The 23,164-nt window shown below is 43.2% G+C and overlaps 1 non-coding gene across 1 annotated transcript; it reads left to right on the forward strand.

Moving 5' to 3' along the window:
* Positions 1–1,168: 1,168 nt before the first annotated feature.
* Positions 1,169–1,240, forward strand: trnag-ucc (transfer RNA glycine (anticodon UCC)). The gene has a single exon. It is a non-coding gene; the product is annotated as a tRNA-Gly (tRNA).
* The last annotated feature ends 21,924 nt before the right edge of the window (positions 1,241–23,164 follow it).

The following is a 23,164-nucleotide window of genomic DNA, read 5'->3' on the forward strand; positions in this document are numbered from 1 at the left end:
GTGATTGGATGGAGAGGACGGTGGAGCGGATAGGTGGGAAGGAAGATTGGCAGGTAGGACAGGCCATGAGGATGGTGCCGAGCTGGCAGGACGGAATTGGGATAAGATGGTCGGAGGGGGAAATCAGGCAAATTGTAACGGCCACATTTATGCCCTGGGCTTGGAGGTTCCTGAGGAGGAAGATCAGGCTTTCTTCCTCCAGGCGCCGGGTGGTGAGTGAGCGGTGATAGAGAAGTTCCAGGTCCTGCATGTCCTCGGCAGATTCGGAGGGGGAATTCAATTCTCCCTCCGCCAGTTGTTATTTGTATGTTGCTCCTGACCCATCAAAACACAGATCTGTGTGAATGCGCAAACAACCGCTGTCTGTACATTTCACTCAATAATGTCAATAACAGGACTGATTAAAACAAAATGCAAACTGTGTTGAATGCTGGATGTAGGGAATCATGTTACTGTAGAGCCTTTACAGCACCGAGATCAGGCTTTCTGCCCATCATTCACAAACCAGTTTCCCTCTTGAAACCTCTCCAATTACCCAGATCCCTGTCTGATGGAAGACTGTCTGTGTGGAGTTTGCACATTCTCCCGGTGTCTGCGTGAGTTTCCTCCGGGTGCTCCAGTTTCCTCGCACAGTCCAAAGATGCGCAGGTTAGACTGGATTTGCAACACTCAATAGTCAATAGTGTCCAGGTAAGTGTTGGTTATATGGTTAGACATGAGAAATGTGGGGTTACAAGAATAGCGTAGAGGGTGAGATTTGGTGGGATGCATGATGAGCCGAATAGCCTGTTTCTACACTGTAAGAATTTTATGATCCTATACTCCATCCCACCTATCTCTGTGGATGAAGTGGACTATCACCTGATCAAATATCCTCTTCAATGGGTCAGCGTTTGTTTTCTACCTGACAAAGAACTGCAAATGTTGCAGATCTGAGAGACAGCACAAACATTGCTGGGAAACTCAGCAGGTCCGGCAGCATTTGTGGGGAGTGAACCTTTTGGATCCAGTGATTGCTCTTAAGGACTGAAGGCTTCTGATTCTGATGTTTTCAGACCTGTTGATGTTTTACAAGCAATGTTTTGTTTTGCTTTCAGCCCCAGTTCAGCTGGTGACTATGACGGCCTTGTTATGTGTGTTTGGCAAAAGGGGCGGACTAGCTGCTAGAGCGGTGGTGGTGCAGTGGTGAGCATAGCTGCCTTCCAAGCAGTTGACCTGGATTCGATTCCCGGCCGTTGCGGTTTTGCAAGGAAAAGTCTTGAGCACCAACGTTGCATTCTGTGGCGAAATGGATTTGTCAGGTTGCTTTCGGGTTTTCATGGCCATGGTTCCTGTTAATTGCCGTGACAATCCGGGCAGCGTTGCTCGAAAGCTTTCCTCTCTGCTGCCCATTGCTTAGTTGAATATTGTTCACAATATAAGGTTCGTTTTGTTTTGTTCGAAAAGTGAGAGATTGCTATCGTCAGAAACCTTAAATAATTACAGAAGCCGCTGGAAATTCGGAACAGATCCAACAGCTTCTATCGTGGACAGGAAGGAGATTTAAATGCGTCAAATTTCTTCAAGGTTAAAATACATTCTCACCTCAAAACCATTTGGAAGCTTAAGAATTACAAACATTACATTATACCTTTTCCTATTCCATTCAAGTTTCACAATATCATTCCGGTAGCAGGAAGACCATTTTTATGTGGTTTATGCAATGTTACTATATTCGAACATTGACTGTTTCGTAGTTAAATGATGTTTCATTTCGTTAAGTTTTCCAATAGAGTTGGGTTAGTCCACACTTTGTATTTTGTTTGTGATACAACGATAGTGAAAGTAAATTATGTTTCAGTTCAAGCCTGGAAGTTTCACCAATTGAATTGCATTGCCGTACATTTGCCTTCAGGAGAAAAGAAAAAGGGATCTGGACCATCTTCTTAACTCATAGGAGTTTGACCTGGTTCAAAACCTCCTCAATTTCGGTCAATAAATGTTACTACAGTCCGCAACAATGATTTTCACAGATTAGAGGAGGATGCACAGACATAGTTATTAATTGTTATTACCTCGGACATGAGAGGTTTGGGAATGATACGTTTCCTCAGACCATCGACTGTCTGCTCAGCCAAGGTTAAAGGACTGGAATCCGACAAAATTGGCAACAATGCAATTCCCAGGAGACTGAGAGGTTACTAAAAGAACGGGAGGTGGAGAGTCGGGAGCAGAACTACAGGGACAGTCCGCTCTGATTCCTGACCCTTCACCCTCAGTAAATCCAGTGTCAGGAATGTTGTTATGGAAAATAAAGAGCATGAAAGTAAGGGATGCTTTAAAGCATGAAAGCAAGGGAAGGCTTAAAGCATGAACCCCACTGGCGATCTGTTGCAAGGGGTCTGTAGAATGCAGGATGAGATGAGAATAGTGGAATTCTCTCACACCAATTAGCAAAGAAAGGTTGACGCTGAAAGTTCTCGATGGTGAGATTAGATTACAGTTAGTAAAGTTAGGCTTCCTGTTAAGTATCATTATGACTCGATTGGGAACATAAATATTTGGAACATGACATTAAGTATCAAATTAATAGTTAATAGAGTCCGCCTAATTGAGATTATTGACAATAAATAACTAATTATGATATCGGGAAAATATGAAGTAGGGTCTGGAAAGAATTACCATTGTTGCGTAGGGTGACATTAAATATCTAACCATGACATGAGAATAACATTAAGTAGAAAGACCAATTAAAGAGATGATGGGAACTAACATCAATGGCTTATTGTGTAGCGAGTGTGAGGTACTATGATTAATATATTTAGACATGCTGATAAGCAAACAAAGCGTGGGAAACATTTATAAAAAAACCATGGACAATGAAGTTCGAGAGCATTCGAGAATCTGCTTTCTCGGTGTCACGGTTTTCGTTTGCAAATAACAGACCCACTTCTTAAAGAACACTGTCTCCTGGTGATTTTCGATACTTTTTCCACGACAAACCTCAGCAGGGCTGGCAGCATACATGCAGAGAGAATCGTGGACAATATTTAACAACTTCATCAGAACTCAATAATCTCCCACAGGTACTGCCAAACCAGATAGTTTTGTCAGCAGTTTCTGATTTTGTTTCAGATTCCCAGAGGCCACAGTTCATTACATTAACCTTTAAACCATTGCAGAAAGTTCTTTGTGGTTCTTCACACGGAAATTTTCCGTTTGAGGAACATTTTCCTGCTCCCATTAGAAACAAGAAACCCTGCAGCAGAGAAAACAGATGCTTTAACAACAACGATCGCTGTCGCCTTTGAAGGTCTTGAACCACTAGCCTTTCATTTAACGGTCTAATGCGCTGAAACTTCCAACTTAAAACCTTGACCGGACTTCAGTCTGTCCTTCCCAGACCGAGAAGTGTCCTCTTATCATTTTAATTTTTCCAGAATAACGTCTGGAGCACTCATTATGGAGGCATGGGAACAGTCTTATCCCATCCACGACAGACACACCCATGTCACTGAGCACCAGCTCTCCTCCAACTGGGACCACCTCCCTTCAAGCCTCCTAGTCCCTTGTGTGGTCCCGAGATATTTCGTTGTCCCGGAGTCTAGATGAGGTTTGTATTTGTCATGTAGGGGAACGAGAATTATTTCAATGTCTCAGATCAGTTCATGTCCCGAGAACATCAAAGTTAATGGTCTGTCCTCTTAAAGAAGGGGAATCTGTCTAGACTGTCTCTACTCATTCGGGCAGTTCACACTTCTTCATTCTCCTTGGATTTCACTTCTTACGGAGTTTCTGAGGATTCACAATGCTGGAGACTGGGTTATATGGTTTGCCTCATGAACATTTTTTCCACCTGCCAATTGATAATATTTTCCCAAAATCTCTTTAACCCTCCTCTGCCTTGCACCATGTCCAGGGTCGAGATTTCCTGGCATTTGGAGAGATTCCCGAGGTTTTCATTGGAGCCAAGAGAGTTAACTGAAGATGTTCTGCAGCTGTTTATCTTGATAGGGGAGGGAGCGGTGGGGATTGGTACATTGACGAGCAGGAGGAAATATTGTCACTGAACAGGATCAGTGTCCAGAGGACTGTGATTGAAGGAATTTAATAAAATGCAGCACTTGTGCACAATAAATTTACAGAATACTGCAGAAAACCGACGGATCTAGCGGTAAATTTGGCAGAGAAACAGAGATAACATTTTGAGAGTGATATATTTGTGATCAAGCACTCGACTTTCTAGCGCACCATACTGCCAGCGAAATTACAGCCAAAGAAGTGTTTTTGAAGAAGATTCAGGTCTATTTGTTCATTCAAAAGTCAAAAAAGACAATGCTGCAAACACTCAGAGATGGCACTGGACAGTGCAGACCGAGCTTGAGGGTATTTTTTCTGCTCTGATATACACCTGGGATAATGTGGCACCAGAAGACCTCCTCACAACGGAAGGGGTCAATTATGTAAGACTTAGGTGTGGAGGATATTTCCTCTTGCAGAGGGGAGCAAATCTGTGAAGTTTTTTTGCAACAGAGGGTTGTCAAGGCTGCATGCATGCAAGGCTGAGAAAGATAGACATTTGGTCACTTCGGGAATCTAGGGCCATAGAAATGAGGCCGAAAAGGGATTTGAGGATGAACCAAATCAGCCGTGATCTCATTGAAACTTGTCGCTGACTTGATGGGTTAAATTGCTTCCATCTGCTCTAATGTCGTTGTTGTCATTTCGAAAATGTGAACCACCATTGCAAATTAAGAAAAGCAGAAAGTTTAGAAGAGATGAGTACAGTCAAACTGAGTCAACATCATTTTTAAAAGGAAAATCACACGATGACAATCTGACAGATTTCTTTGGTAGCATGACCTGCAGACTTGGTGAAGGACGATGCTCAGTAAAGTTCATTTGAATTTTAGCAAGCAATCAATAAGGGGCTATGTAAAAGTCCATTGCACAAGAAAAGGAGTTCTTGGTGTTGGGTAATAAAGCAGCATTGTCTGTCCGTTGTCTATTTAAGAGAAATCACCGAATCGAGATTAATGAGCAGTTTTCAAGTTGGAAAGATATATTTAGTGAAATCCAGATTGTTCAGTCATCGGATTTAATGTTTTATCTGACCGAATGACTTGGAGGAAGTTGCAGAGTGAAATGCAGCGATACACAATATATTGTGAGCATATTGTGATAACGACGTGGAATTTTACAAACAGATATCGATAGTGTGAGTGAGTGGAGAAGTCTTGGCAGATGCAGTTTCATGTAGCGACACTTTTATCTGTTAATAGGTTCACAGCTCTCCATTCAATTTGCAATGTTGCAACCCCACACAAGAGCGCATTCACTCGCTGTTGCAGATTTTGTTGACATATTTTTACCACTGTTTTTGATCATGTGTTGGTTTCTGAGTGAAAATTGTTTCCACTGTACCGGAGGTGCCAGAGACAAGTTTATCAGTTGAGCCGAATATACGATAAACATTGTCCCTCTCAAAACGTGAGGTTCCATTCCAACCATGCACCAACCAAAATATCCAGAGACGTGGAATGCAAATGGCCACATGCTCTGGGGATTGAGAGTGACGGCTCCATATCAAATAGTGCTGAAATAAAAGTAACTGATTTAGAATGCTCTGAATGAAACCGAATGAAACTCTCCCTAAACTTTTTCCCAATTCACACGGAAAATGATGCTGTTGCATGCACATAGGTTTACGTAATGAACAGTTTATTGTCAGTAACAGGGGTAGGGTGGGGCAGGATAGTGAGGTTTTCGTGTGGCTGAGATGTGATCTGGTCGAACGGGGAATTCAAACGCCCACAGAACAGAGAGAGCTGGTTGATCCAGGAACTCACTCCCATCTTCTGTTTCAGTACAAACAAAAGAAATTGCTGGAAAATCTCAGCAGGTCTGGTAGAAGCTTGGAAAGGAAAATAGAGTTAAGACATCAAGACCAGTGACATTTCTTTCTCCATGTCCATCTCCCTCTGCCTTACGCACCCTTCCTTTTTATTGAATATCTCCTGACTTCCAACTTCATACTCAGATCCTCTTTTATTACTTATTCTCCAAACATTTTCCCAGTCTCTAAACTTACATCAGACGTCCTCCATCTCTCACCTCACCCAGTTATGACCGGAGGACTTCGAACTGAAAAAAAAACTCTGTTTCTATTTCCTTAGGTTCCGGATGGCCAGGGACCAGTCTTCCCGAAAATTCGATCATGGCTGATATCTTTCCCAATCCAATCCAATTCTCCAGCCTTCTGTCTGTGACACTAAGCTCCCCTGAATTCCGGATCCAGTCTATTTCCCAGAATGTGTCTGAATCCGCCCCAACCTTCTCCACATCTGCTGGCAGCTGATACACCGTGTCTGTGTGTGATCGAACACAGTTTCAGTCCCACACAGCAAACCCGGTCTGTTTGGAGCAAAGCAAATACCCGCTGCGGGACAAATATATGGGTCTCTGGCCGCAGTTGTGTTTCTGCGAGGGAGTAGTTAGCTCCTTAACCACTCACGGCAAGGTCTGGTGCTCCAAAATGTGGGGAGAAAGAAAATAGGCACAAACGTGTGGACATGTTAGGTCAAGGGTTATTGTCAGCATCAGTGGAATCCCTGCTTCAGAGTCTGAGTTTGAATTGCACAGACCTGGATCCAATTAGCATTCAGGAAATAAAGATTTATTTATCTTCTTTTGGTTTATCTGAATGAAAACTATTTCCTGCTTCCACACAGAGCACAGACGCGGACCTGCCAGAATCAATCCAGTGATTGATTGCCTCCAACTGGAAGGATCATTGCGGCAGATACACGAGACACCTGTCATTGCAAATCGCCTCTAAGAATCTCGCCTTTCTCAGCTGAAACATCTCACTGTTCCTTCAATGTCGTTTGTTTTAATTCTTGGAATTCCCTAGCGACATCAGGCATGCATCTCTGTGCTGAGTACTCCCATGATTCTGTAAAGTAAATTACTATCGCAAGCTCTGGAGTAATTATGGATGGGCAGTGAAGCTGGGCCCAAAGAGTGACGTGCATACTCCAGAAATTCGTTTCAAACGGCTGCAATTTCGAAGTGGAAACCCGAAAGTATTCGGGAACAAGTGAGAAGGTTCGAAGGGGGAGTAGGATACACTGAAAGTCAATGATGACTGGGAGACGTGAGGCAAGAAGTGAGTCAGGTGCTGTTGGTGCAAGGCTCAATGTCAGTGCTAATGGGTTAGCCCTTACTACCCACTGTTAACACCGACTCACACACCACTCCTGGTAAATTCACCACAATTACCCTGATCTTTTGGTATGAGATTCCCTCTGTGCATATTCACGCGTTTTGTCGGCCCCGAGAGGATGAACGCATCCTCTTTATCCTGTCAGATTACAGAGGTGAAGGCAATAGTTTGAAAGCAAAGCAAGAAGAGACTGCCCCTTTCGGTGCATTTTCCGTGAAGGAAGACCAGCTGTGACCTGTTCTTTCCTGCATAAGCGCAGGTTGATATATATTCTCATCGAGCAGCTTTATTACTGCAAGTAAGTCCGAGTTACTGTGATCAAATAGTTAATTAAATGCACCGATGGATTTGAAGAACACCGTATGTGGCTTTGTCAGTTAAAGCATCTGGTAATAACCAGGCGGGAATGGTGTCAAATGCTCTGAAATGTTCCGTACATTGAAAGTACATTGCATAAACTTATTGTAAAAACCGTGTTGTTGATCCAATATCGCGACAGTGAGGGCTCAGCATGCTTCTTGTGTTTGAGCTCAGCCCGTTGTTATTTGATGAGACCAAGCCCTGCCGTCTGCTGTGGACCCATGAGTCCAACGCCGAGATTCTGTACACTGTTCAACAATGATTTCTCAATCGCTTCTACTTTTAGTCTCTTGCTGTCACAGCAAGTCTTTTTTTAAATAATGAAGTGAGGCAGGAGACACAGCAGACTTGCCAGGAAATGTTGTGGTAATAACGCATCCATTGCGAGATGACAGCTCTCATTGTTTGCTGTCACCATTCATTAATTTTAGGCAAACTGCAATGACGTCATTGAAATCCTATAATTGGAGAGAAACTGCTTTTCTTCTGGTCGGTTAGGAATTCTAATTACAATTATAAATGCTCATATTTTGAGTGAAGAAATGTCACCTGACCTCAGACCTCAGTGCCAGAGATATTACCTGGAGACTGTGAGCCCAGTTCTACACACTCTGGCCGGGGCGGTGGGGGGTGAGGCGAGTTCGGCGGGAGTGGGAGAAAGCCACAAAACAGGTATACTCTCATACTGTCACTGAATTTCAGACTTTTCCAAGAGTAGGAATAGAAATTGAGGGATATTAACAGACAGAGAGTGGGAAAATGTAGAAGAGAGTGAGATGGTACAGAGAGATAAAGGGAGACAAATACATAAGCATACGAAGGTAGACACTGAAAACAGAAGCTCTCCATTCAACGTTGTTGCTCATGGACAGAAAGGAGAAGATAAAGGTAATGAGTAGATTAGATGAGATGACTTTACAGTGTGGAAACAGGCCCTTCGGCCCATCATGTCCACAACGACACGCCGAAGCGTAACCCACCCATACCCCTACATTTACCCCTTACCTAACACTACGGGCAATTTAGCATGGCCAATTCACCTGACCTGCACATCTTTGGACTGTGGGAGGAAACCGGAGCAAACCCACGCAGACACGGGGAGAACGTGTAAACTCCACACAGTCAGTCGCCTGAGGCGGGAATTGAACCCGGGTCTCTGGCGCTGCGAGGCAGCAGTGCTAACCACTGTGTCACCGTGCCGCCCAGTAAGGCCAGCCTTTCACCAACTCAGGAGAACAGCAACAGCATTACAGCCGATATGACATTTTTCATTTTACAGATGACGTTTGTCAGCTAATGAGAGATTCTGATATGTATGCTGATTCGTGAAGTGAAACTGGCAATTACCCAGGAATTAAAACAATAAAATGCACAAGTAACCTGATTCTGTCGATATGAAACATTAAATCTCTTTGTCTCCACGGGTGCTGTCAGGCCGGCTGAATTTGTCTGTCAATTCCTGTTGTTGATTCAGATTTCCAGGATTCACACTTATTTGTTTTACGCCAGTCTGAATTCTGTTTGTGACAAAACTCCATCAATTGCCAGCACCATACAACATTCCCTGCTTTGGGAAGGCTGTCAACAAGATAACCGGTCAGAGGAAATCTCCCATTGCCACAGCAGTCAGAGTACTGAATCCTTACCACTAGACTTGCAGGGAAATTGAAATATGGTGCTGTATGTTTTCTTAATGAATCCCCTTTTATTTTTTCATTTGTGATCATTTTAGTTGCCCATCAATTTCCTTCTTTCTTCCATTTCTTTCAGCGTGGGAAAGGCCTTTCCGCCTATCTGCAGTGCGGGAGACCGGATATTCATCTACTCTAGTCGCAGTTTCCGGCATGAGGCACTTAATCTTACATGTTCTGATGTTTCCAGGGTAAATTTCAATGAGATACTCCCTGTGCTTTAAATGACACAATCATAGGACTGAACTTTGACGTGGTCACACTGTATGGTAATCGCCCTGAGGAAATCATCCTCATTTTCATCCACACAGGTGGACAGACAGACAAATCCCCCGAGAGCAGGAGAGAAGTCAGGATGAGACCAGTTTAACGTGCTTCTCATCCGCCAGTTTCTCCGACCACCTCACCGCAGCATGTCAAAGATTTCTGCAGCAGAGAAAATGCACTTCAGCTGAACAGGTTTGCACCAGTCGAACACAAGTCCCTGACTGTTCTCGTCTCATTTTCCAACAGTTGGCTCACAGCTTCAAACGCAGTTGGTGGTAGAAGTGTACACCTCAATGCGTCTCAAATTTCTCTAGAAATTTCTGCTTGCTGCACCCTGACAGGCAGTGGGTTGCAGATTCCCACCATGCCCAATTTGCCCGTTTTTGTTTTTAAGCTGACTCTTCCAGTCGAAGTCAGGGAGCAATTTCCCTTCACAATTATTGGCATTTCTCCATCACCATCAGTAGGATTCGAGGCTGCATGATTAAAGCCATATGAATTTCAATTCCATTGCCTTAACCACTCATCCAGGACGAAAGGATGATACTGTGCAATTCACTTCACAGGTCTCTTTCCTTGTGGAGCTGAGGAAGAGCAAATAATTATTGGGTTTGTTTGAATCCATCATTTCGCAGCTTCCAAACGTGTAAAATGTCGGTGCGTGGTGAGGCTGGCTGCATCATCCTGATGGATGAAATGAGCATTCAGTTAAAATAAAAACAGAACTTGCAAGAGAACCTCAGCAGGTCTAGCAGCATTTCTGGAGAGACATTAACAGGCAATGTTTCAGAACGTCATCAGCGCTGTGTTTTCTCCCACAGGTACTTCCAAATTGGTTCGTTTCTGCAGCAGTTTCTTTTTGGTTTCAGATTCCCACAAGTCACAGTTCTTGACATTAATCTTGACAGCAATGGGAAATGTCATTGTGGGTATTCACACGATATTGTTTCCATTTGGAGAATACCTGTTAACCTCATTAGAAATCGAAACAGTGCAGCAAAGCAAACAGATGCATTAAGGGCAGTAATCGCTGTCGCCCTGGGGGCTCTTGAATCAGCTATCTTTCATTCAACAGACTAATGCGCTGTCACGTGCAATCCAGCACATCGCACGATCCTCCAAAGTAGGCGGTTACTGAATCTCAACTTCAGTCTGCCCTTCCCAGAATGACAACTGTCCTCTATCAGATGTAATTTTTCCAAAATAAAGCCTGGGACGCTCATTATGGAGACATAGGAACAGTCTGATCTCACTCACTGCAGGCGAACGCATGTCATTGGGAAGACTCTCTCTCACACCCTGACAGTCTGAGTTCGAGCCTCTCAGTATTTGTCTGGCCCGAGCTTTTTCAATGTCCTGGAGTCCTCATATACAAAAACGAGAAATCTTTCAATGTCTCAGATCAGTTCGTGTCCCGAGAACATCAGAGTTAATGTCCCGTCCCCTTAAAGAGGGGGAAGCTGTCCTGACAGTTTCTGCTCAGTCCGACAGTTCACCCTTGCTCATTGGCCTCCGATTCCACTTCCCAAAAAGTTTCTGAAGATCCACAAAGCTGGAGACTGGTTTCCATGTTTTGCCTCCTTAACATTGTTCCGCTCTCAAATGTCAATATTTTCCCAAAATCTCTTCACTATCCTCTGTCTTGCGCCTAATATCTGGGGATGAGAATTCCCTTTATGAGGAGAGAGTCAAGAGGCTGGTAAGTTTCACTTTGGAGCGAAGAAGGTGAACCTGAGATTTCCTGCGGCTGTTTATAATGATGTGGGAGGGAGCGGTGGGGATGGGCGCTTTGACGAATAGGAAGAAAACTTGCCACCGACCAGGGTCAGTACATAGAGGACTGTGATTAACGGATTCGAATGTAATGTTGCACTTTTGCTTCGTACATTCAGAGAATACTGCAGAAACTCGATGTGTCCAGCAGTATCCGTGGGAAGAGAAACGGTCAAGGTTTTGACAGTGATACAGTTCTGAATAAGAACTCGAGGTTACAAAATCAAATCGAACAACTGGCATGGTTTATTGAGAATGTTCTTTTTTCAGGTTTGAGCGCGAAATCGTCCTTTCGGAAATCAGTGAAAACGAATTCGAAACTGCGTGCGGATTCCCAATGGATATCTAAACCATCACCTTTCCCACTCAGACACGACTACAGATTTAACTCCCGTGCTTAATTCATCTTATGAAATGAATGTTTCCAACCTGAAATACGAGGATTTGGCTTGCCCTGTCCGCAGCCTGACCCCAGTATTCGTTGTCCCCCTCTCTTGGTTCAGAACGGAGTAGGATGCTGGGAGATCAAGTTGAATTACATGCGTTGATGAGAGATAATTGTGGCTCAGCAACTAGCACTGCTGCCTCGCATCACCATGGTCCCAAGTTTGCTTCCAACGTCGGGCCACTGTCTGTGTGATGTTTGCACATTCTCCCCCTGTCTGCGTGGGCTTTCTTCCACAGTCCAAACATGTGTTCGTCAGGTGAATTTGCCGTGGTAAATTGCCCATAGTGTTTGGTACATTACTCACAGGGAAAGGAGTCTGGGTGTGTTAATCTTCAGAGGGTCAGTGTGGACTGGTAGGGCCGAAGGGGGCCACACTGGAGGGAATTTAATCCATTAAAATGGATGGGAAGGATCCATTTTCATGTGCAGAGAGATTAATAAACATAGCAATGGATCGAGAAAATAAAAACGTTGTTGTATTGGTCCAGTGCTTTCATCGCCAGCTGAGTTATAGAGGGTTACCTCAGATTACAACAGGATCTGTACCAGATGGGTCAGTGGGCTGAGAAGTGGCAGCAGGAAGTTAATTGAGATAAATGTGAGGTGCTGCATTTTGGGAAAGCAAATCTTAGCAGGACTTATGCCATTAATGGTAAGATCCCAGGGAGTGTTGCTGAACAAGGAGACCTTCGAATGCAGGTTCGTAGATCCTTGAAAGTTGAGTCGCAGGTAGGTAGAATAGTGAACAAGGCGTTTGGTATGCTTTCCTTTATTGCTCAGAGTCCTGAGTACAGGTGTTGGGAGTCATGTTGCGGCTGTAAAGGACATTGTTTCAGCCAATGTTGGAATATTCCTTGCAATTTTGTTGACCTTCCTTTCTGAAAGATGTTGTGAATATTGAAAGAGTTCAGAATAGATTTACAAGGATGTTACCAGGATTGGAGGATCTGAGCTGCAGGGAGAGACTGATCAGGCTGGGGCTATTTTTCCTGCTGCGTCGGAGTCTGAGGGGTGACCTTCTCGAGGTTTACAAAATTATGAGGGGCATGGATAGGATTAACAGACAAAGTCTTTTTCCTGGGGTCGGGGAGTCCAGAACTCGAGGGCATAGGTTTAGGGTTAGAGGTGAAAGATATAAAAGAGACCTATGGAGCAGTGCTTTCACGCAGAGGGTGGTACGTGTATGGAATACGCTGCAAGAGGATGTGGTGGAGGCCGGTCCAATTGCAACATTTAAGAGGCATTTTGATGGGCAAATGAATGGAAGGGGTTTGGAGGGAAATGGGCCGGGTGCGGGCAGGTGTGACTAGATTGGGTTGGGATATCTGGTCAGCATGGACAGCCTGGATCGAAGTGTCTGTTTCCATGCTGTGCATCTCTATGACTCTATGATTCTATGTGATCTTGAAGAAGATTCGCTTTTGGCAAATCTAATGTGCAATTCATGTCTGTTTGTGTCATCTGATGTCAAGATATGAGAATGTTTCCAATACTCACAGCTGGCTCTGCAGAGTTAAGACCGACCTTCGGGTGTTTATTCTGCTCTGATTTACACCTGGGAAGATGTGGGACCAGTGGGCCTTATCACAGCGGATGGGGTCAAACATGTAAGACTGACGTGAGGAAAATATTCTCTCTATCGGAGGATAGCAAGTCTGTGGAAATGCATCCAACAGAGGTCTGTCAAGAATGGGTACATTCAAGGCTGAGATAGACAGTTATTTAGTCAGTCCGCAATCAAGGGCCACGGAGATAAGGCTGAAAAGTAAAGTTGAGGATTATACAAATAAGCCGAGATATCTTTGAAAGCTGTAGCTGACTTGATGGGCTAAATTGCTACTATCTGCTCTAATGTCTTTGCTGTCATTTGGAAAATGCGAGACACCATTTAAAATGAGTAAAAACACAACGTGAGGAAGAGATGTTTGCACTCAAACTGAGTCAACATTATTTATTGAAAGGAAAGTCACACTTGCCAATTTGCCAGATTTCTTTGCTAACATGACTAGCGGAGCTGATCAAGGGAGCTGTTCGGTACAGTCCTTTCGAATTTCTGTCAAACACTCAATTAGGAGCCATATAATAGATCATTGCACACTGAGAGAGTTCATGGTGTTGGGTAATACATCAGCATTAACTGCCCACTGTCTACTCACAAGAAGTCACCGAATCGGGTTTATTGAACAGTTTTCAAGTTGAAAACATATAATTAGTGAAATCCAGAATGGTCAGTCATCGGGCTTCAATGATTTATCTGTCTTAATGACTTGAAGGAAGTGGCAGAGTGAAATGTGTCCAGTTCTGCTGCCGATACGCAATCAGTGAGCGGGCTTATTTTGATGAGGACGTGCAAAACTGCAAAAAGATAATGATAGTATGAGTGAGTGGAGAAAACTTGCAGTTTCATGTTGTGAGTGTGAGGTCATGCACTTTGTTGGGAATAATCAAAAGACAGACTAATATTAATATGGAAACAAACCCAATAAAAGTGTGGTTCAGATGGTTTCCAAGAAAAGACGGAAACTAAGTCGCCTGTAAAGTAATCGATGACCAAGATATGGCTTGTCTTGGTCTATGGGCCATACGTATTTTATTGATTATTGTTCTCCAAACATTCTTTACAATAGAACCGGGAGTGGGAGAGGGGAAATTAAGATCACCCATGATTACTGCCATCTTTTAGCACTCACACACAGTACTTTTTCTTGCACGTCTTATTTCTCACTCTGGTTACTGCGAGTGGGCTTGTCAACTACACCTGCTGCTGACTTCTTTTCTCACTGTTCCTTATCTCGACACAAAACACATTTTACATCCTTATTTCCTGAATCAAGGCAATCTCTAATCATTGCATAAATATCACTAAAATCTCGGCATTTCGCACGCCTCTGAAAGTCATCTTGCAATATTAATTGATTATTTACTGTGTTGTAATTGCACATGATAAGAGAAAGACAAAAAAGACATTGGTGGACCTGGGCTTCACAGGCGCATTATTGAAGTTAAAACGCAGATACTGCCCACAATACGATCATAGAAGCACTCACTTAATCTTCAGGAAGCACAGAATAAGTACATAGTTGTAGGGCATGTCAAGAGCAGCACCAGAAACACAACAGAAATACTGCTCTGGGCTACTATTTTGTATGTATTTCTCAATGAGCAATATACTTTTACATGTGTTCCATCAGGAGGTACTTCAGACAAGGAAGTAACCAGTGCTGCAGACGGTCATATAATCCCAGTTCCAACTCCCGGGATCAGAGATACTCAGTGTCCTGCATATCGACATGAGGAACAGCTGTCCGTGGCATTTACGGACTAGATGAACTTTATGAATGCAGCTCGCACGTTGTCAGCCCCTTTCTCCTATATATTGTTTCGTGCAGTCCCTTGGTGGAATCTCGTCAAATACTTTGTCCTGCACTTGATGGGTCTTGGGTTTTGTGTCCTCAAACCTCAACAATCGGAAGCGGAAACAATTGATTCAAACTAATTCAATTCATAACACTCAGAGGACCGCAGCGTTTCACATGAGCTTCAGCAGCGCTGAGAATGTCATCGACAAAGGGGAGGAAAAGGCTGGAAACCTTCTTCACAGCTCCGCTGAAAATTCCAACAACAACTCCAAGGACCGGAGCTTCACATCTTTCTGCTCCAAAACTCTATGGTTTTCTGCCGCAGAGAATTGCACCCTCAACTCCCGCGTGCAAGGTGAGGATACCAAGCCCTACACTATCAAGGATGGAGTTAGAGCGAGGGCAACACCGGTCACTATCATATGGACAGCCACAAACACACTCTTTTCATATGGAAGTCCATTCCTTCACACTCTCTTCATTTTACCATCACCCCAGAGATCATTCTGATAAAACAGCTTTGCACTGCCGCTGTGACAAGGAGACCATTGATTTATAAAGGTCAGAAAGTCTGTCCACAATAGCCGAAATACTGCCTCAACAACACTCCACAACTCCTACACATGCTTCATTTTGTAATGAAGGCTGACGTTTCATTTCCTGTCCTGGTTAATGGATGCCCTGCATGAATTCTGTTCGTGATGTGTGACCAAGGACATTCGGGTCCTTTTTTGGCAAAAGCACTTCCCAATCTCTCACCTTCTAATAAATACAACATGAAAAGGAATGTATAAGTTAACTAAAAAGAACAAAGGAAATTTACAGCCCAGGAACAGGCCCTTTGGCCTCCAAGTCTGAGCCGATCCAAATGTACTGTCTAAACCTGTCGGTCAATTCCTAAGCATCTGTATCCCTCTGCTCTCCATCTACCACATCTGGTCACAAGCATCTTAAATGAATCTACCGTGCCTGCCTCTACCACCTCTGCTGGCAACGCCTTCCAAACGCCCACCACCCTCTGTGTGAAGTACTTGCCGCGTGTATCCCCCTTAATCTTTCCACCTCTCACCTTGAAAGCGTGACCTCTCGTTATTGAATCCTTCACCCTGGGAAAAAGCTTGTCTCTATCCACCCTGTCTATACCCTTCACGATTTTGTAAACCTCAATCAGGTCCCCACTCAATCTCCTTTTTATTAATGAAAATAAACCTAATCTACTCAACCTTTCTTCATAGCTAGCACCTTCCATCCTCGTAAACCTTCTTTGCACCCTCCAAAAGGCGTCCATATCCTTTTGATAATGTGGCGACCAGAACTGTATACAGAATTCAAAATGCGGCTGAACCAATGTCTTGTACAATGTTAACATGACTTGCCAGCTCGCATACTCAATACGCCATCCAATGAAGGCAAGCAAACCATATGCCTTCTTGACTACTCTATCCACCTGTGCAGCAACCTTCAGGGTACAATGGACCTGCACTCCCAGATCTCTCTGCCCAACAACTTTTCTCAAGGCTCTTCCGTTCATTGTATAATTCGCTCTAGAATTAGTCTTGCCTACATGCATTACCTCACATTTGTCTGCATTGAAAACCATCTGCCACTTTCCGCCCAAATCTCCAGTCCCTCTATATCCTCCTGCATTCTCTGACAGTCCCTTATGCTTTCTGCTACTCCAACAATCTTCGTGTCATCTGCAATCTTGCTTATCATACCAACAGTGTCCTCTTCCAGATCATTTATTTATATTACAAACAACAGTTGCCCCAACACTGACCCCTGTGGATCACCACTGGTCACCTTTCACCATTTCGAGAAACTCCCTTGAAGTAGTCCTCTCTATCTCCGGTTTCTCAACCAGTTCTTTATCCACCTAGCTAGAATACCCTGCACACCATATGACTTCAATTTCTCCATTAGTCTACCATGGGGAATCTTATCAAACGCCTTATTAAAGTCCATGTATATGACATGTACAGCCCTTCTTTTATCTAGCAAATTGCTCACTTCCTCAAAAAGCTCAATTAAGTTGGTAAGGCACGATCTCCCCTGCACAAAACCATTTTGCCTATCACTGTAAACCCATTCTTTTCTAAATATAAGTAGATCCTATCCCTCAGTACCTTCTCCAGCAACTTTCCCACCACTGACATCATGCACACGCGTCTTTGGTTACCCAGAATATTCCTACTACCCTTCTTGTACAGGGGGACAACATAAGTTACCCTCCAATCCTCCAGCACCTCACCTGTATTTAAGGATTCCACAAAGATATCTGTCAGGGCGACAGCTATTTCCCCTTTCGCCTCCCTCAGCAACTTGGAATAGATCCCATCCGGTCCTGGGGATTTGTCCACTTGAATAACCACTAGCCTACCCAACACAGCTTCGCTACTTATGTCAGCATGATCAAGACTAATCAAACTTCTATCTCTAATCTCAGCATTCATCATGTTCCTCTCCTCAGTGAACACTGATGCAAAGTAATCATTCAGAATCTCACCCATTCTCTCAGGTTCGACACACAGCCTTCCTTCGTTATCCTTTAGTGGACCAATCCTTTCTCTAGTTAGCCTCTTGCTTCTTGTATAAGAATAAAATGCTTAGTGATTCTCCTTAATTCTGCTCGCTAAAGTTATTTCATAACCCGTTTAAGCCCGCTTGATTCCTCATTTAAGACTTGTCCTACTTTTCCGATATTCTTCCAGGGCCCGTTCTGTTCTTAGCTGCCTAGACCTTATGTATGCTTCCCCTTTCCTCTTGGCTAGTCGCAGAATTTCTCCTGGCATCCACGGTTCACGAATGTTGCACTTCCTATTCTTTGCCTTCAACGGGACATGCCTATCCTGCACTATCCTTAAACTACCTTTCAAAGCATCCCACGTCTCAAATGAGGACGTCCCTTCAAATAGCTGTGTCCATTCCACATTTCCGAGCTTCTGCCGAATTTTGATATAATTGGTCTTGGCTCAGTTTAGTACTCTTCCCTTAGGACCACTCTCTTCTTTATCCATGAGTATTCTAAAACTTACAGAATTGTGGTCACTGTTCCCAAAGAAATCCCCCACCGCAACTTCTACCACCTGTCCTGGCTTGTTCCCCAGTACCAAGTCCAATATGACCCTTCCCTCGTCGGACTATTGACATACTGCAGTAGAAAACTCTCCTGGACATTTTTTACAAATTCCACCCCATCCAGACCTCTGATGCTAAGTATATCCCAGTCAATGTTGGGAAAATTAAAATCTCTCATCACCACTACCCTGTTGCCTCCACATATTTCCAAAATCTGTTTATACATTTGTTCTTCTACCACATGCTCACTGTTGGGAGGCCTGTAATACAGCCCAAACAGTGTAACTGCACTCTTCTAATTTCTCTGCTCCACCCATAATGCCTCACTAACCAAGACCTCCATAGTGTGCTCCTTTAGCACAGCCGTGATATCGTCCTTGACCAGCAATGCAACTCCACCCCTCCCTTTTACTTCCCTCCCTGTCCTGTCTGAAGCGTCTATATCCAGGGATGATTAATTGCCAATCTTCATGCCCTTCCTTCAACTAAGCCTCTGTGATTGCAATGACATGATACTCCCAGGCACCAATCCAAGCCCTAAGTTCATCTGCCTTTCACACTACACTCCTTGAATTAAAGTAGACGCATTTTAGGCTCCCAGTTTTTTTTGTGCTCATCGACTCTCTGTCTACTCTTCCCTTTATGAATGCAATCTTCATAATTCTTACAGTCTCCGGTCTCCACACCACTGCCTACTTGTTTTCTCTTCTGGTTCCCAGTCTCCTGCCACATTAGTTTAAATATTCCCAAATGCAGTAACAAAAAACCCACTTAGGACATTGGTTCCAGTCTGGTTCAGATGTACACCGTCCATTTTGTAATAGTCCCACCTGCTCCAGAACCGGTCCCAATGTCCAACAAATTGAGCCCCTCCCTTCTACACCATCTCTCAAGCCATGTGTTCAACCTGTCTTTTTTTTATTTCTACGCTGGCTAGCACGTGGCACTGGTAGTAATCCCGAGATCACTACCTTTGAGGTCCTCCTCTTTAACTTCTCTCCTAGCTCCCTGAATTCTTCTTTGAGGACCTCATCTCATTTTCTACTTATATCGTTGGTGTACATAAGCACCAAGACAACTGGCTGTTCACCCTCCCCTTTTAGAATGCTCTGCAGCTGATCGGTGGCATACCTGACCTGAGCACCTGTGAGGCAACATACCATCCAGAAGTCCCATTCCGGCCACAGAACCGCCTATCTACTCCCTTCACAAGAGAATTCCCTGTGACAATGGTCCTACGAGTCGTTTTGTCGCCCTTCTGAACAGCAGTGCCTGCCACGATGCCATGAACCATGCAACTGCTGCCCTCCCCTGGTAAGTAATCTCCCCCAACATCATGCAAAACGGTATACCTGTTTTGGAGCGAGATGACGGCAGAGGACACCTGCACTGTCTTCTTACTCTTTTTCTGTCTTTTGGTCACCCATTCACTGTCTCCCTCAGCAATTCTAAACTGTGTTGTGACCAGCTCAGTAAACGTGCTATCCACAGCATCCTCAGCATTACAGATGCTCCACATTGTGTCCATCCAGAGTCGTCATGCGGTCAAACAAGAGCTACAGCTGGACACACTTCTTGCAAGTGTAAGAGTCTGGAGCGTCAGCCACGTTCCTAAGCTCCCATATCAAGCAAGAGGCACAGGCCATGGGTCTGAGTCAACCATTGTTGTTTTGCTAAAAGGTTGACATAATACAGTGGAAGTTTATAGTATCCATTTGCCTTACAGACATCTTACATTTCATGATTTTCCCTTATCCATGGTGTGTGTGTGTGAGTGAGTGTGTGTGTGTGTGTGAGAGAGAGAGAGTGACAGAGAGAGGGGTGCTGACAAGAATCCTATAGTTATTTTGGTAAACTCTAATTATATTCAGGGGTTCAGCCTTTTTTACATGAATGTTCATTACTTCGGTGTTTGTTTGGAACTGAGAATTAACCGGAGTTCAGAATGGTTAGGATAATATAACTTGAGCAGCTATGAAAAACAAATCTGTATCTGCTCAAATCTTTCAAGTATTGACTCACAGTCCATGACTCACAAAGGAATTAATATAAAGCTGACATGACAAAGAAATGCTAAAAAATAACTTCAGAGGACATTGGGGCGCTATAGAGAAATATAGGTTAAGTGAGTAGTCAAAGGCCTGACAAATAGAGCTTTCCGTGGATAAAAGTGAAGTTGTCCATTTTGACTGGAAGAAAAGAAATTTGTTTTGTTAGAGGGAGATTCCATAGCTCTGACATGCAGTGGGATCAGAGTGTAACATTACCTGAAACACAAAGTGCTAGCAGTACGTAATTAGGACAGTGAATAAATGTTTTCCTTTTATCATGGGGGAATTTAAACACAAAAGTAGAGAGCACTGCTGAGTTTGTATCTTGAATGCTCTAACTCTTATCGGTCACCCTGTTTATGGAAGGAAGTAAATACGTTGGAGGCAATTCGGAGAATGCTTACCAGAATAATACTTACAGAATGACTTGCCATACAAAGGGAATTCGGATAGTCTAGGCTTTTTGTCAGTTTGTGGTTAGGAGAGGAAGAGGCGAATTAATTGAAACAAGATGTTTCCTCTGACAGAAGAGACGGGAATGAAGGATTGCTGTCTAAATGTCAGTGGTTGCCCATTTAAAACACATCCAGATGATTTGTTTTCTCTCAAAATGTGGAAACTCTGCCACGCTATTAAAGCAGATTTATGGAATATTTTAAAGGCAAACATAAACAGTTTATTGTTGAGAGAGAGATGGCGAAAGGTTTTCAGGGTAGGCAGGAATGTGGATTTAAAGTTACCATTAATGAGACATATTCATGTTGAATATCTAACTCATCCCTGTTTGTACGGGATGTGGCAGGTTGATTAAACTGACAAATTGGAGTTTCAATGTAAAGATCCAACAAACAAGTTTATAATGCTGAAATCCTCCATCTTCAGCATTTTCAATGGTTGAATTTTTCAAGTGTTTGTTTAAAATCACTTAATTTGTGCTGTAACACTAATTGCCGATATGGAAACCGTGACACTTCCAAGGCAGAAGAGATTCCAGTAATGAATGCAGTGATCACAAAGAAAGTTTTAGTCCAATGTGTGACTTAATTCAGATTCATCTAGAACACAACAATGTGAAAGAAAATTAGTGCCACTTCCTGTAAGTTTTATGGAGGGGCTTCTGGCTGAGTAATGCCACAGCAATGCAACAAACACCAACCTACGGCAGTCACATTAACAAAGTTGCTTTAATATGTCTATAATGTTTGCATTTTTCTGAGAGATTAGAGATTTTGTTTACTTAAAAAATTGTTGCATCAATACAAAACCTTCAAAAGTGGTCAGTGGAAAATTGCTTGCCCATACAATATTCAGATTTCAATTTGTATTCGAACATTTAGATAGCTGAACTCTGAAGAAAGAATAAATATATTGAACAATTAGGTTTCCTATATCCTCTGCTCCCCTCATTCTGCCTGTGATGTCTTTCAAAGCCCCTATGAAAGTTTTAAAGAAAAAACCTACTGTTTTCCATTGTCCCACTACCTCTGGAAGTTGATCTACTTAATAAATACAGTTGATCAAAGAATACAATACTGAATCCCTGAGCATCCAACAATTTTATACCAGCCATCAGCCAATTGTGCATACAAGACCTAGCTTAAAATGTCTTCTTTCATGACTAATTTCAGCTGCGTATAATGTGAAGAACCGGGAAATCTAATTTCTCCAGGGACAGTTGCAGAAAATAAGTTTGCTCCAGTTTGTGTATAAATGATAATTGATTCAGAAATCAAAGATGTGAAAGGATATTGCTGGAGTGCTGTTGTTTAGATTGTTCAGGGGCTTCCTCTTGAAAGCATGTGACAGCAGTGCAACAAACACCTTTGCAGACCAGACCACAGCAATCACACTAAATTTGCATCCCTAATGCTTGCTTTGTTCCTACTGATTGATGCTCTTATTTAACTAGAACAACAGAAAGCATTCAAATAAAACCCGAAAGAACTGCGAATGCTGTAAATCAGAAAGGAAAACAGAGTTGCTGGAAAAGCCATTGCTTTAAAACATCCAAATCTCTTCAGTGAAACGTTTCCCCTTCATCAGCCGGGACTTGAACGTTTTACCTCCCATTGACCTCTCTGGTCTATACTGCAAGGAAAAATTCAATCTCCCCGACATTCTCTGCCTCTCCCCCTACCGGTGCTCTGACTTCTTGCAAACCAGTTATGTCAGTTTGACAAAAAAAATCACCAACACATGCGGTCATCCTTCTGCAGTGTGAGCAGTTTTTTAAAAAAACAGCTGAATAAGTGCTGTAATACTGAATCCAGATCCTTCAGCCGTTCCAGCAGCTGGCACACAATTGTATATGCAGACAAATGCTGATTTCAGTGACTAAACTTGCCTGTTCAATTGCAAGCCTGGTAAACGTGACAGCCTAAACTGCGATGGAGATGGAAAACCATGCCTTCAAAATCTAAGACGGTCTCGAAAAAGTATGTTTGATACGATATGTGACCATGATTTTACTTCATTCAGAGTACAAGAAAGTGAAAGTAAGTTGCTGGTGGGCAGGCAGTTATGGTAAGATAACGTACAGACCCCTCATGAAAACTCCACACAGCAGTGCAGAGATTACCACTCCCGACCATAGCAATCACATACTGCCTCTCCATTATCCACATTGTTCTTTGGTTTGAAGAGTTCTTTTCAAAACAAACAGTTTTAGGGGAGGACATCAAGGAAGCTTGAATTTAAAATTGCTTGCAAATTTGGGTTACTTATTCCTGATCATTTTAGTCTCTTGAAATGAATATATTCAAGAAATATGTATCCCATCACACACTCACCCTTACCACCAGCTATAGTGTCCTATGAAAGGGGTTGAAGAATAAAATCAGTATTGATTGCAGTGTCCGTCTGGATTGTAAGAAGTTTAACAAAAGCAGCTGAATTCAAGCTGCACGACTGAATCCAGTGTCTTCAGCCATTCA

This window comes from Chiloscyllium plagiosum, unplaced genomic scaffold, assembly GCF_037043375.1.
Source record: "Chiloscyllium plagiosum isolate Xiang-an unplaced genomic scaffold, Cpla_swu_hap1 HiC_scaffold_42, whole genome shotgun sequence".
NCBI classification, from domain to species: domain Eukaryota; kingdom Metazoa; phylum Chordata; class Chondrichthyes; order Orectolobiformes; family Hemiscylliidae; genus Chiloscyllium; species Chiloscyllium plagiosum.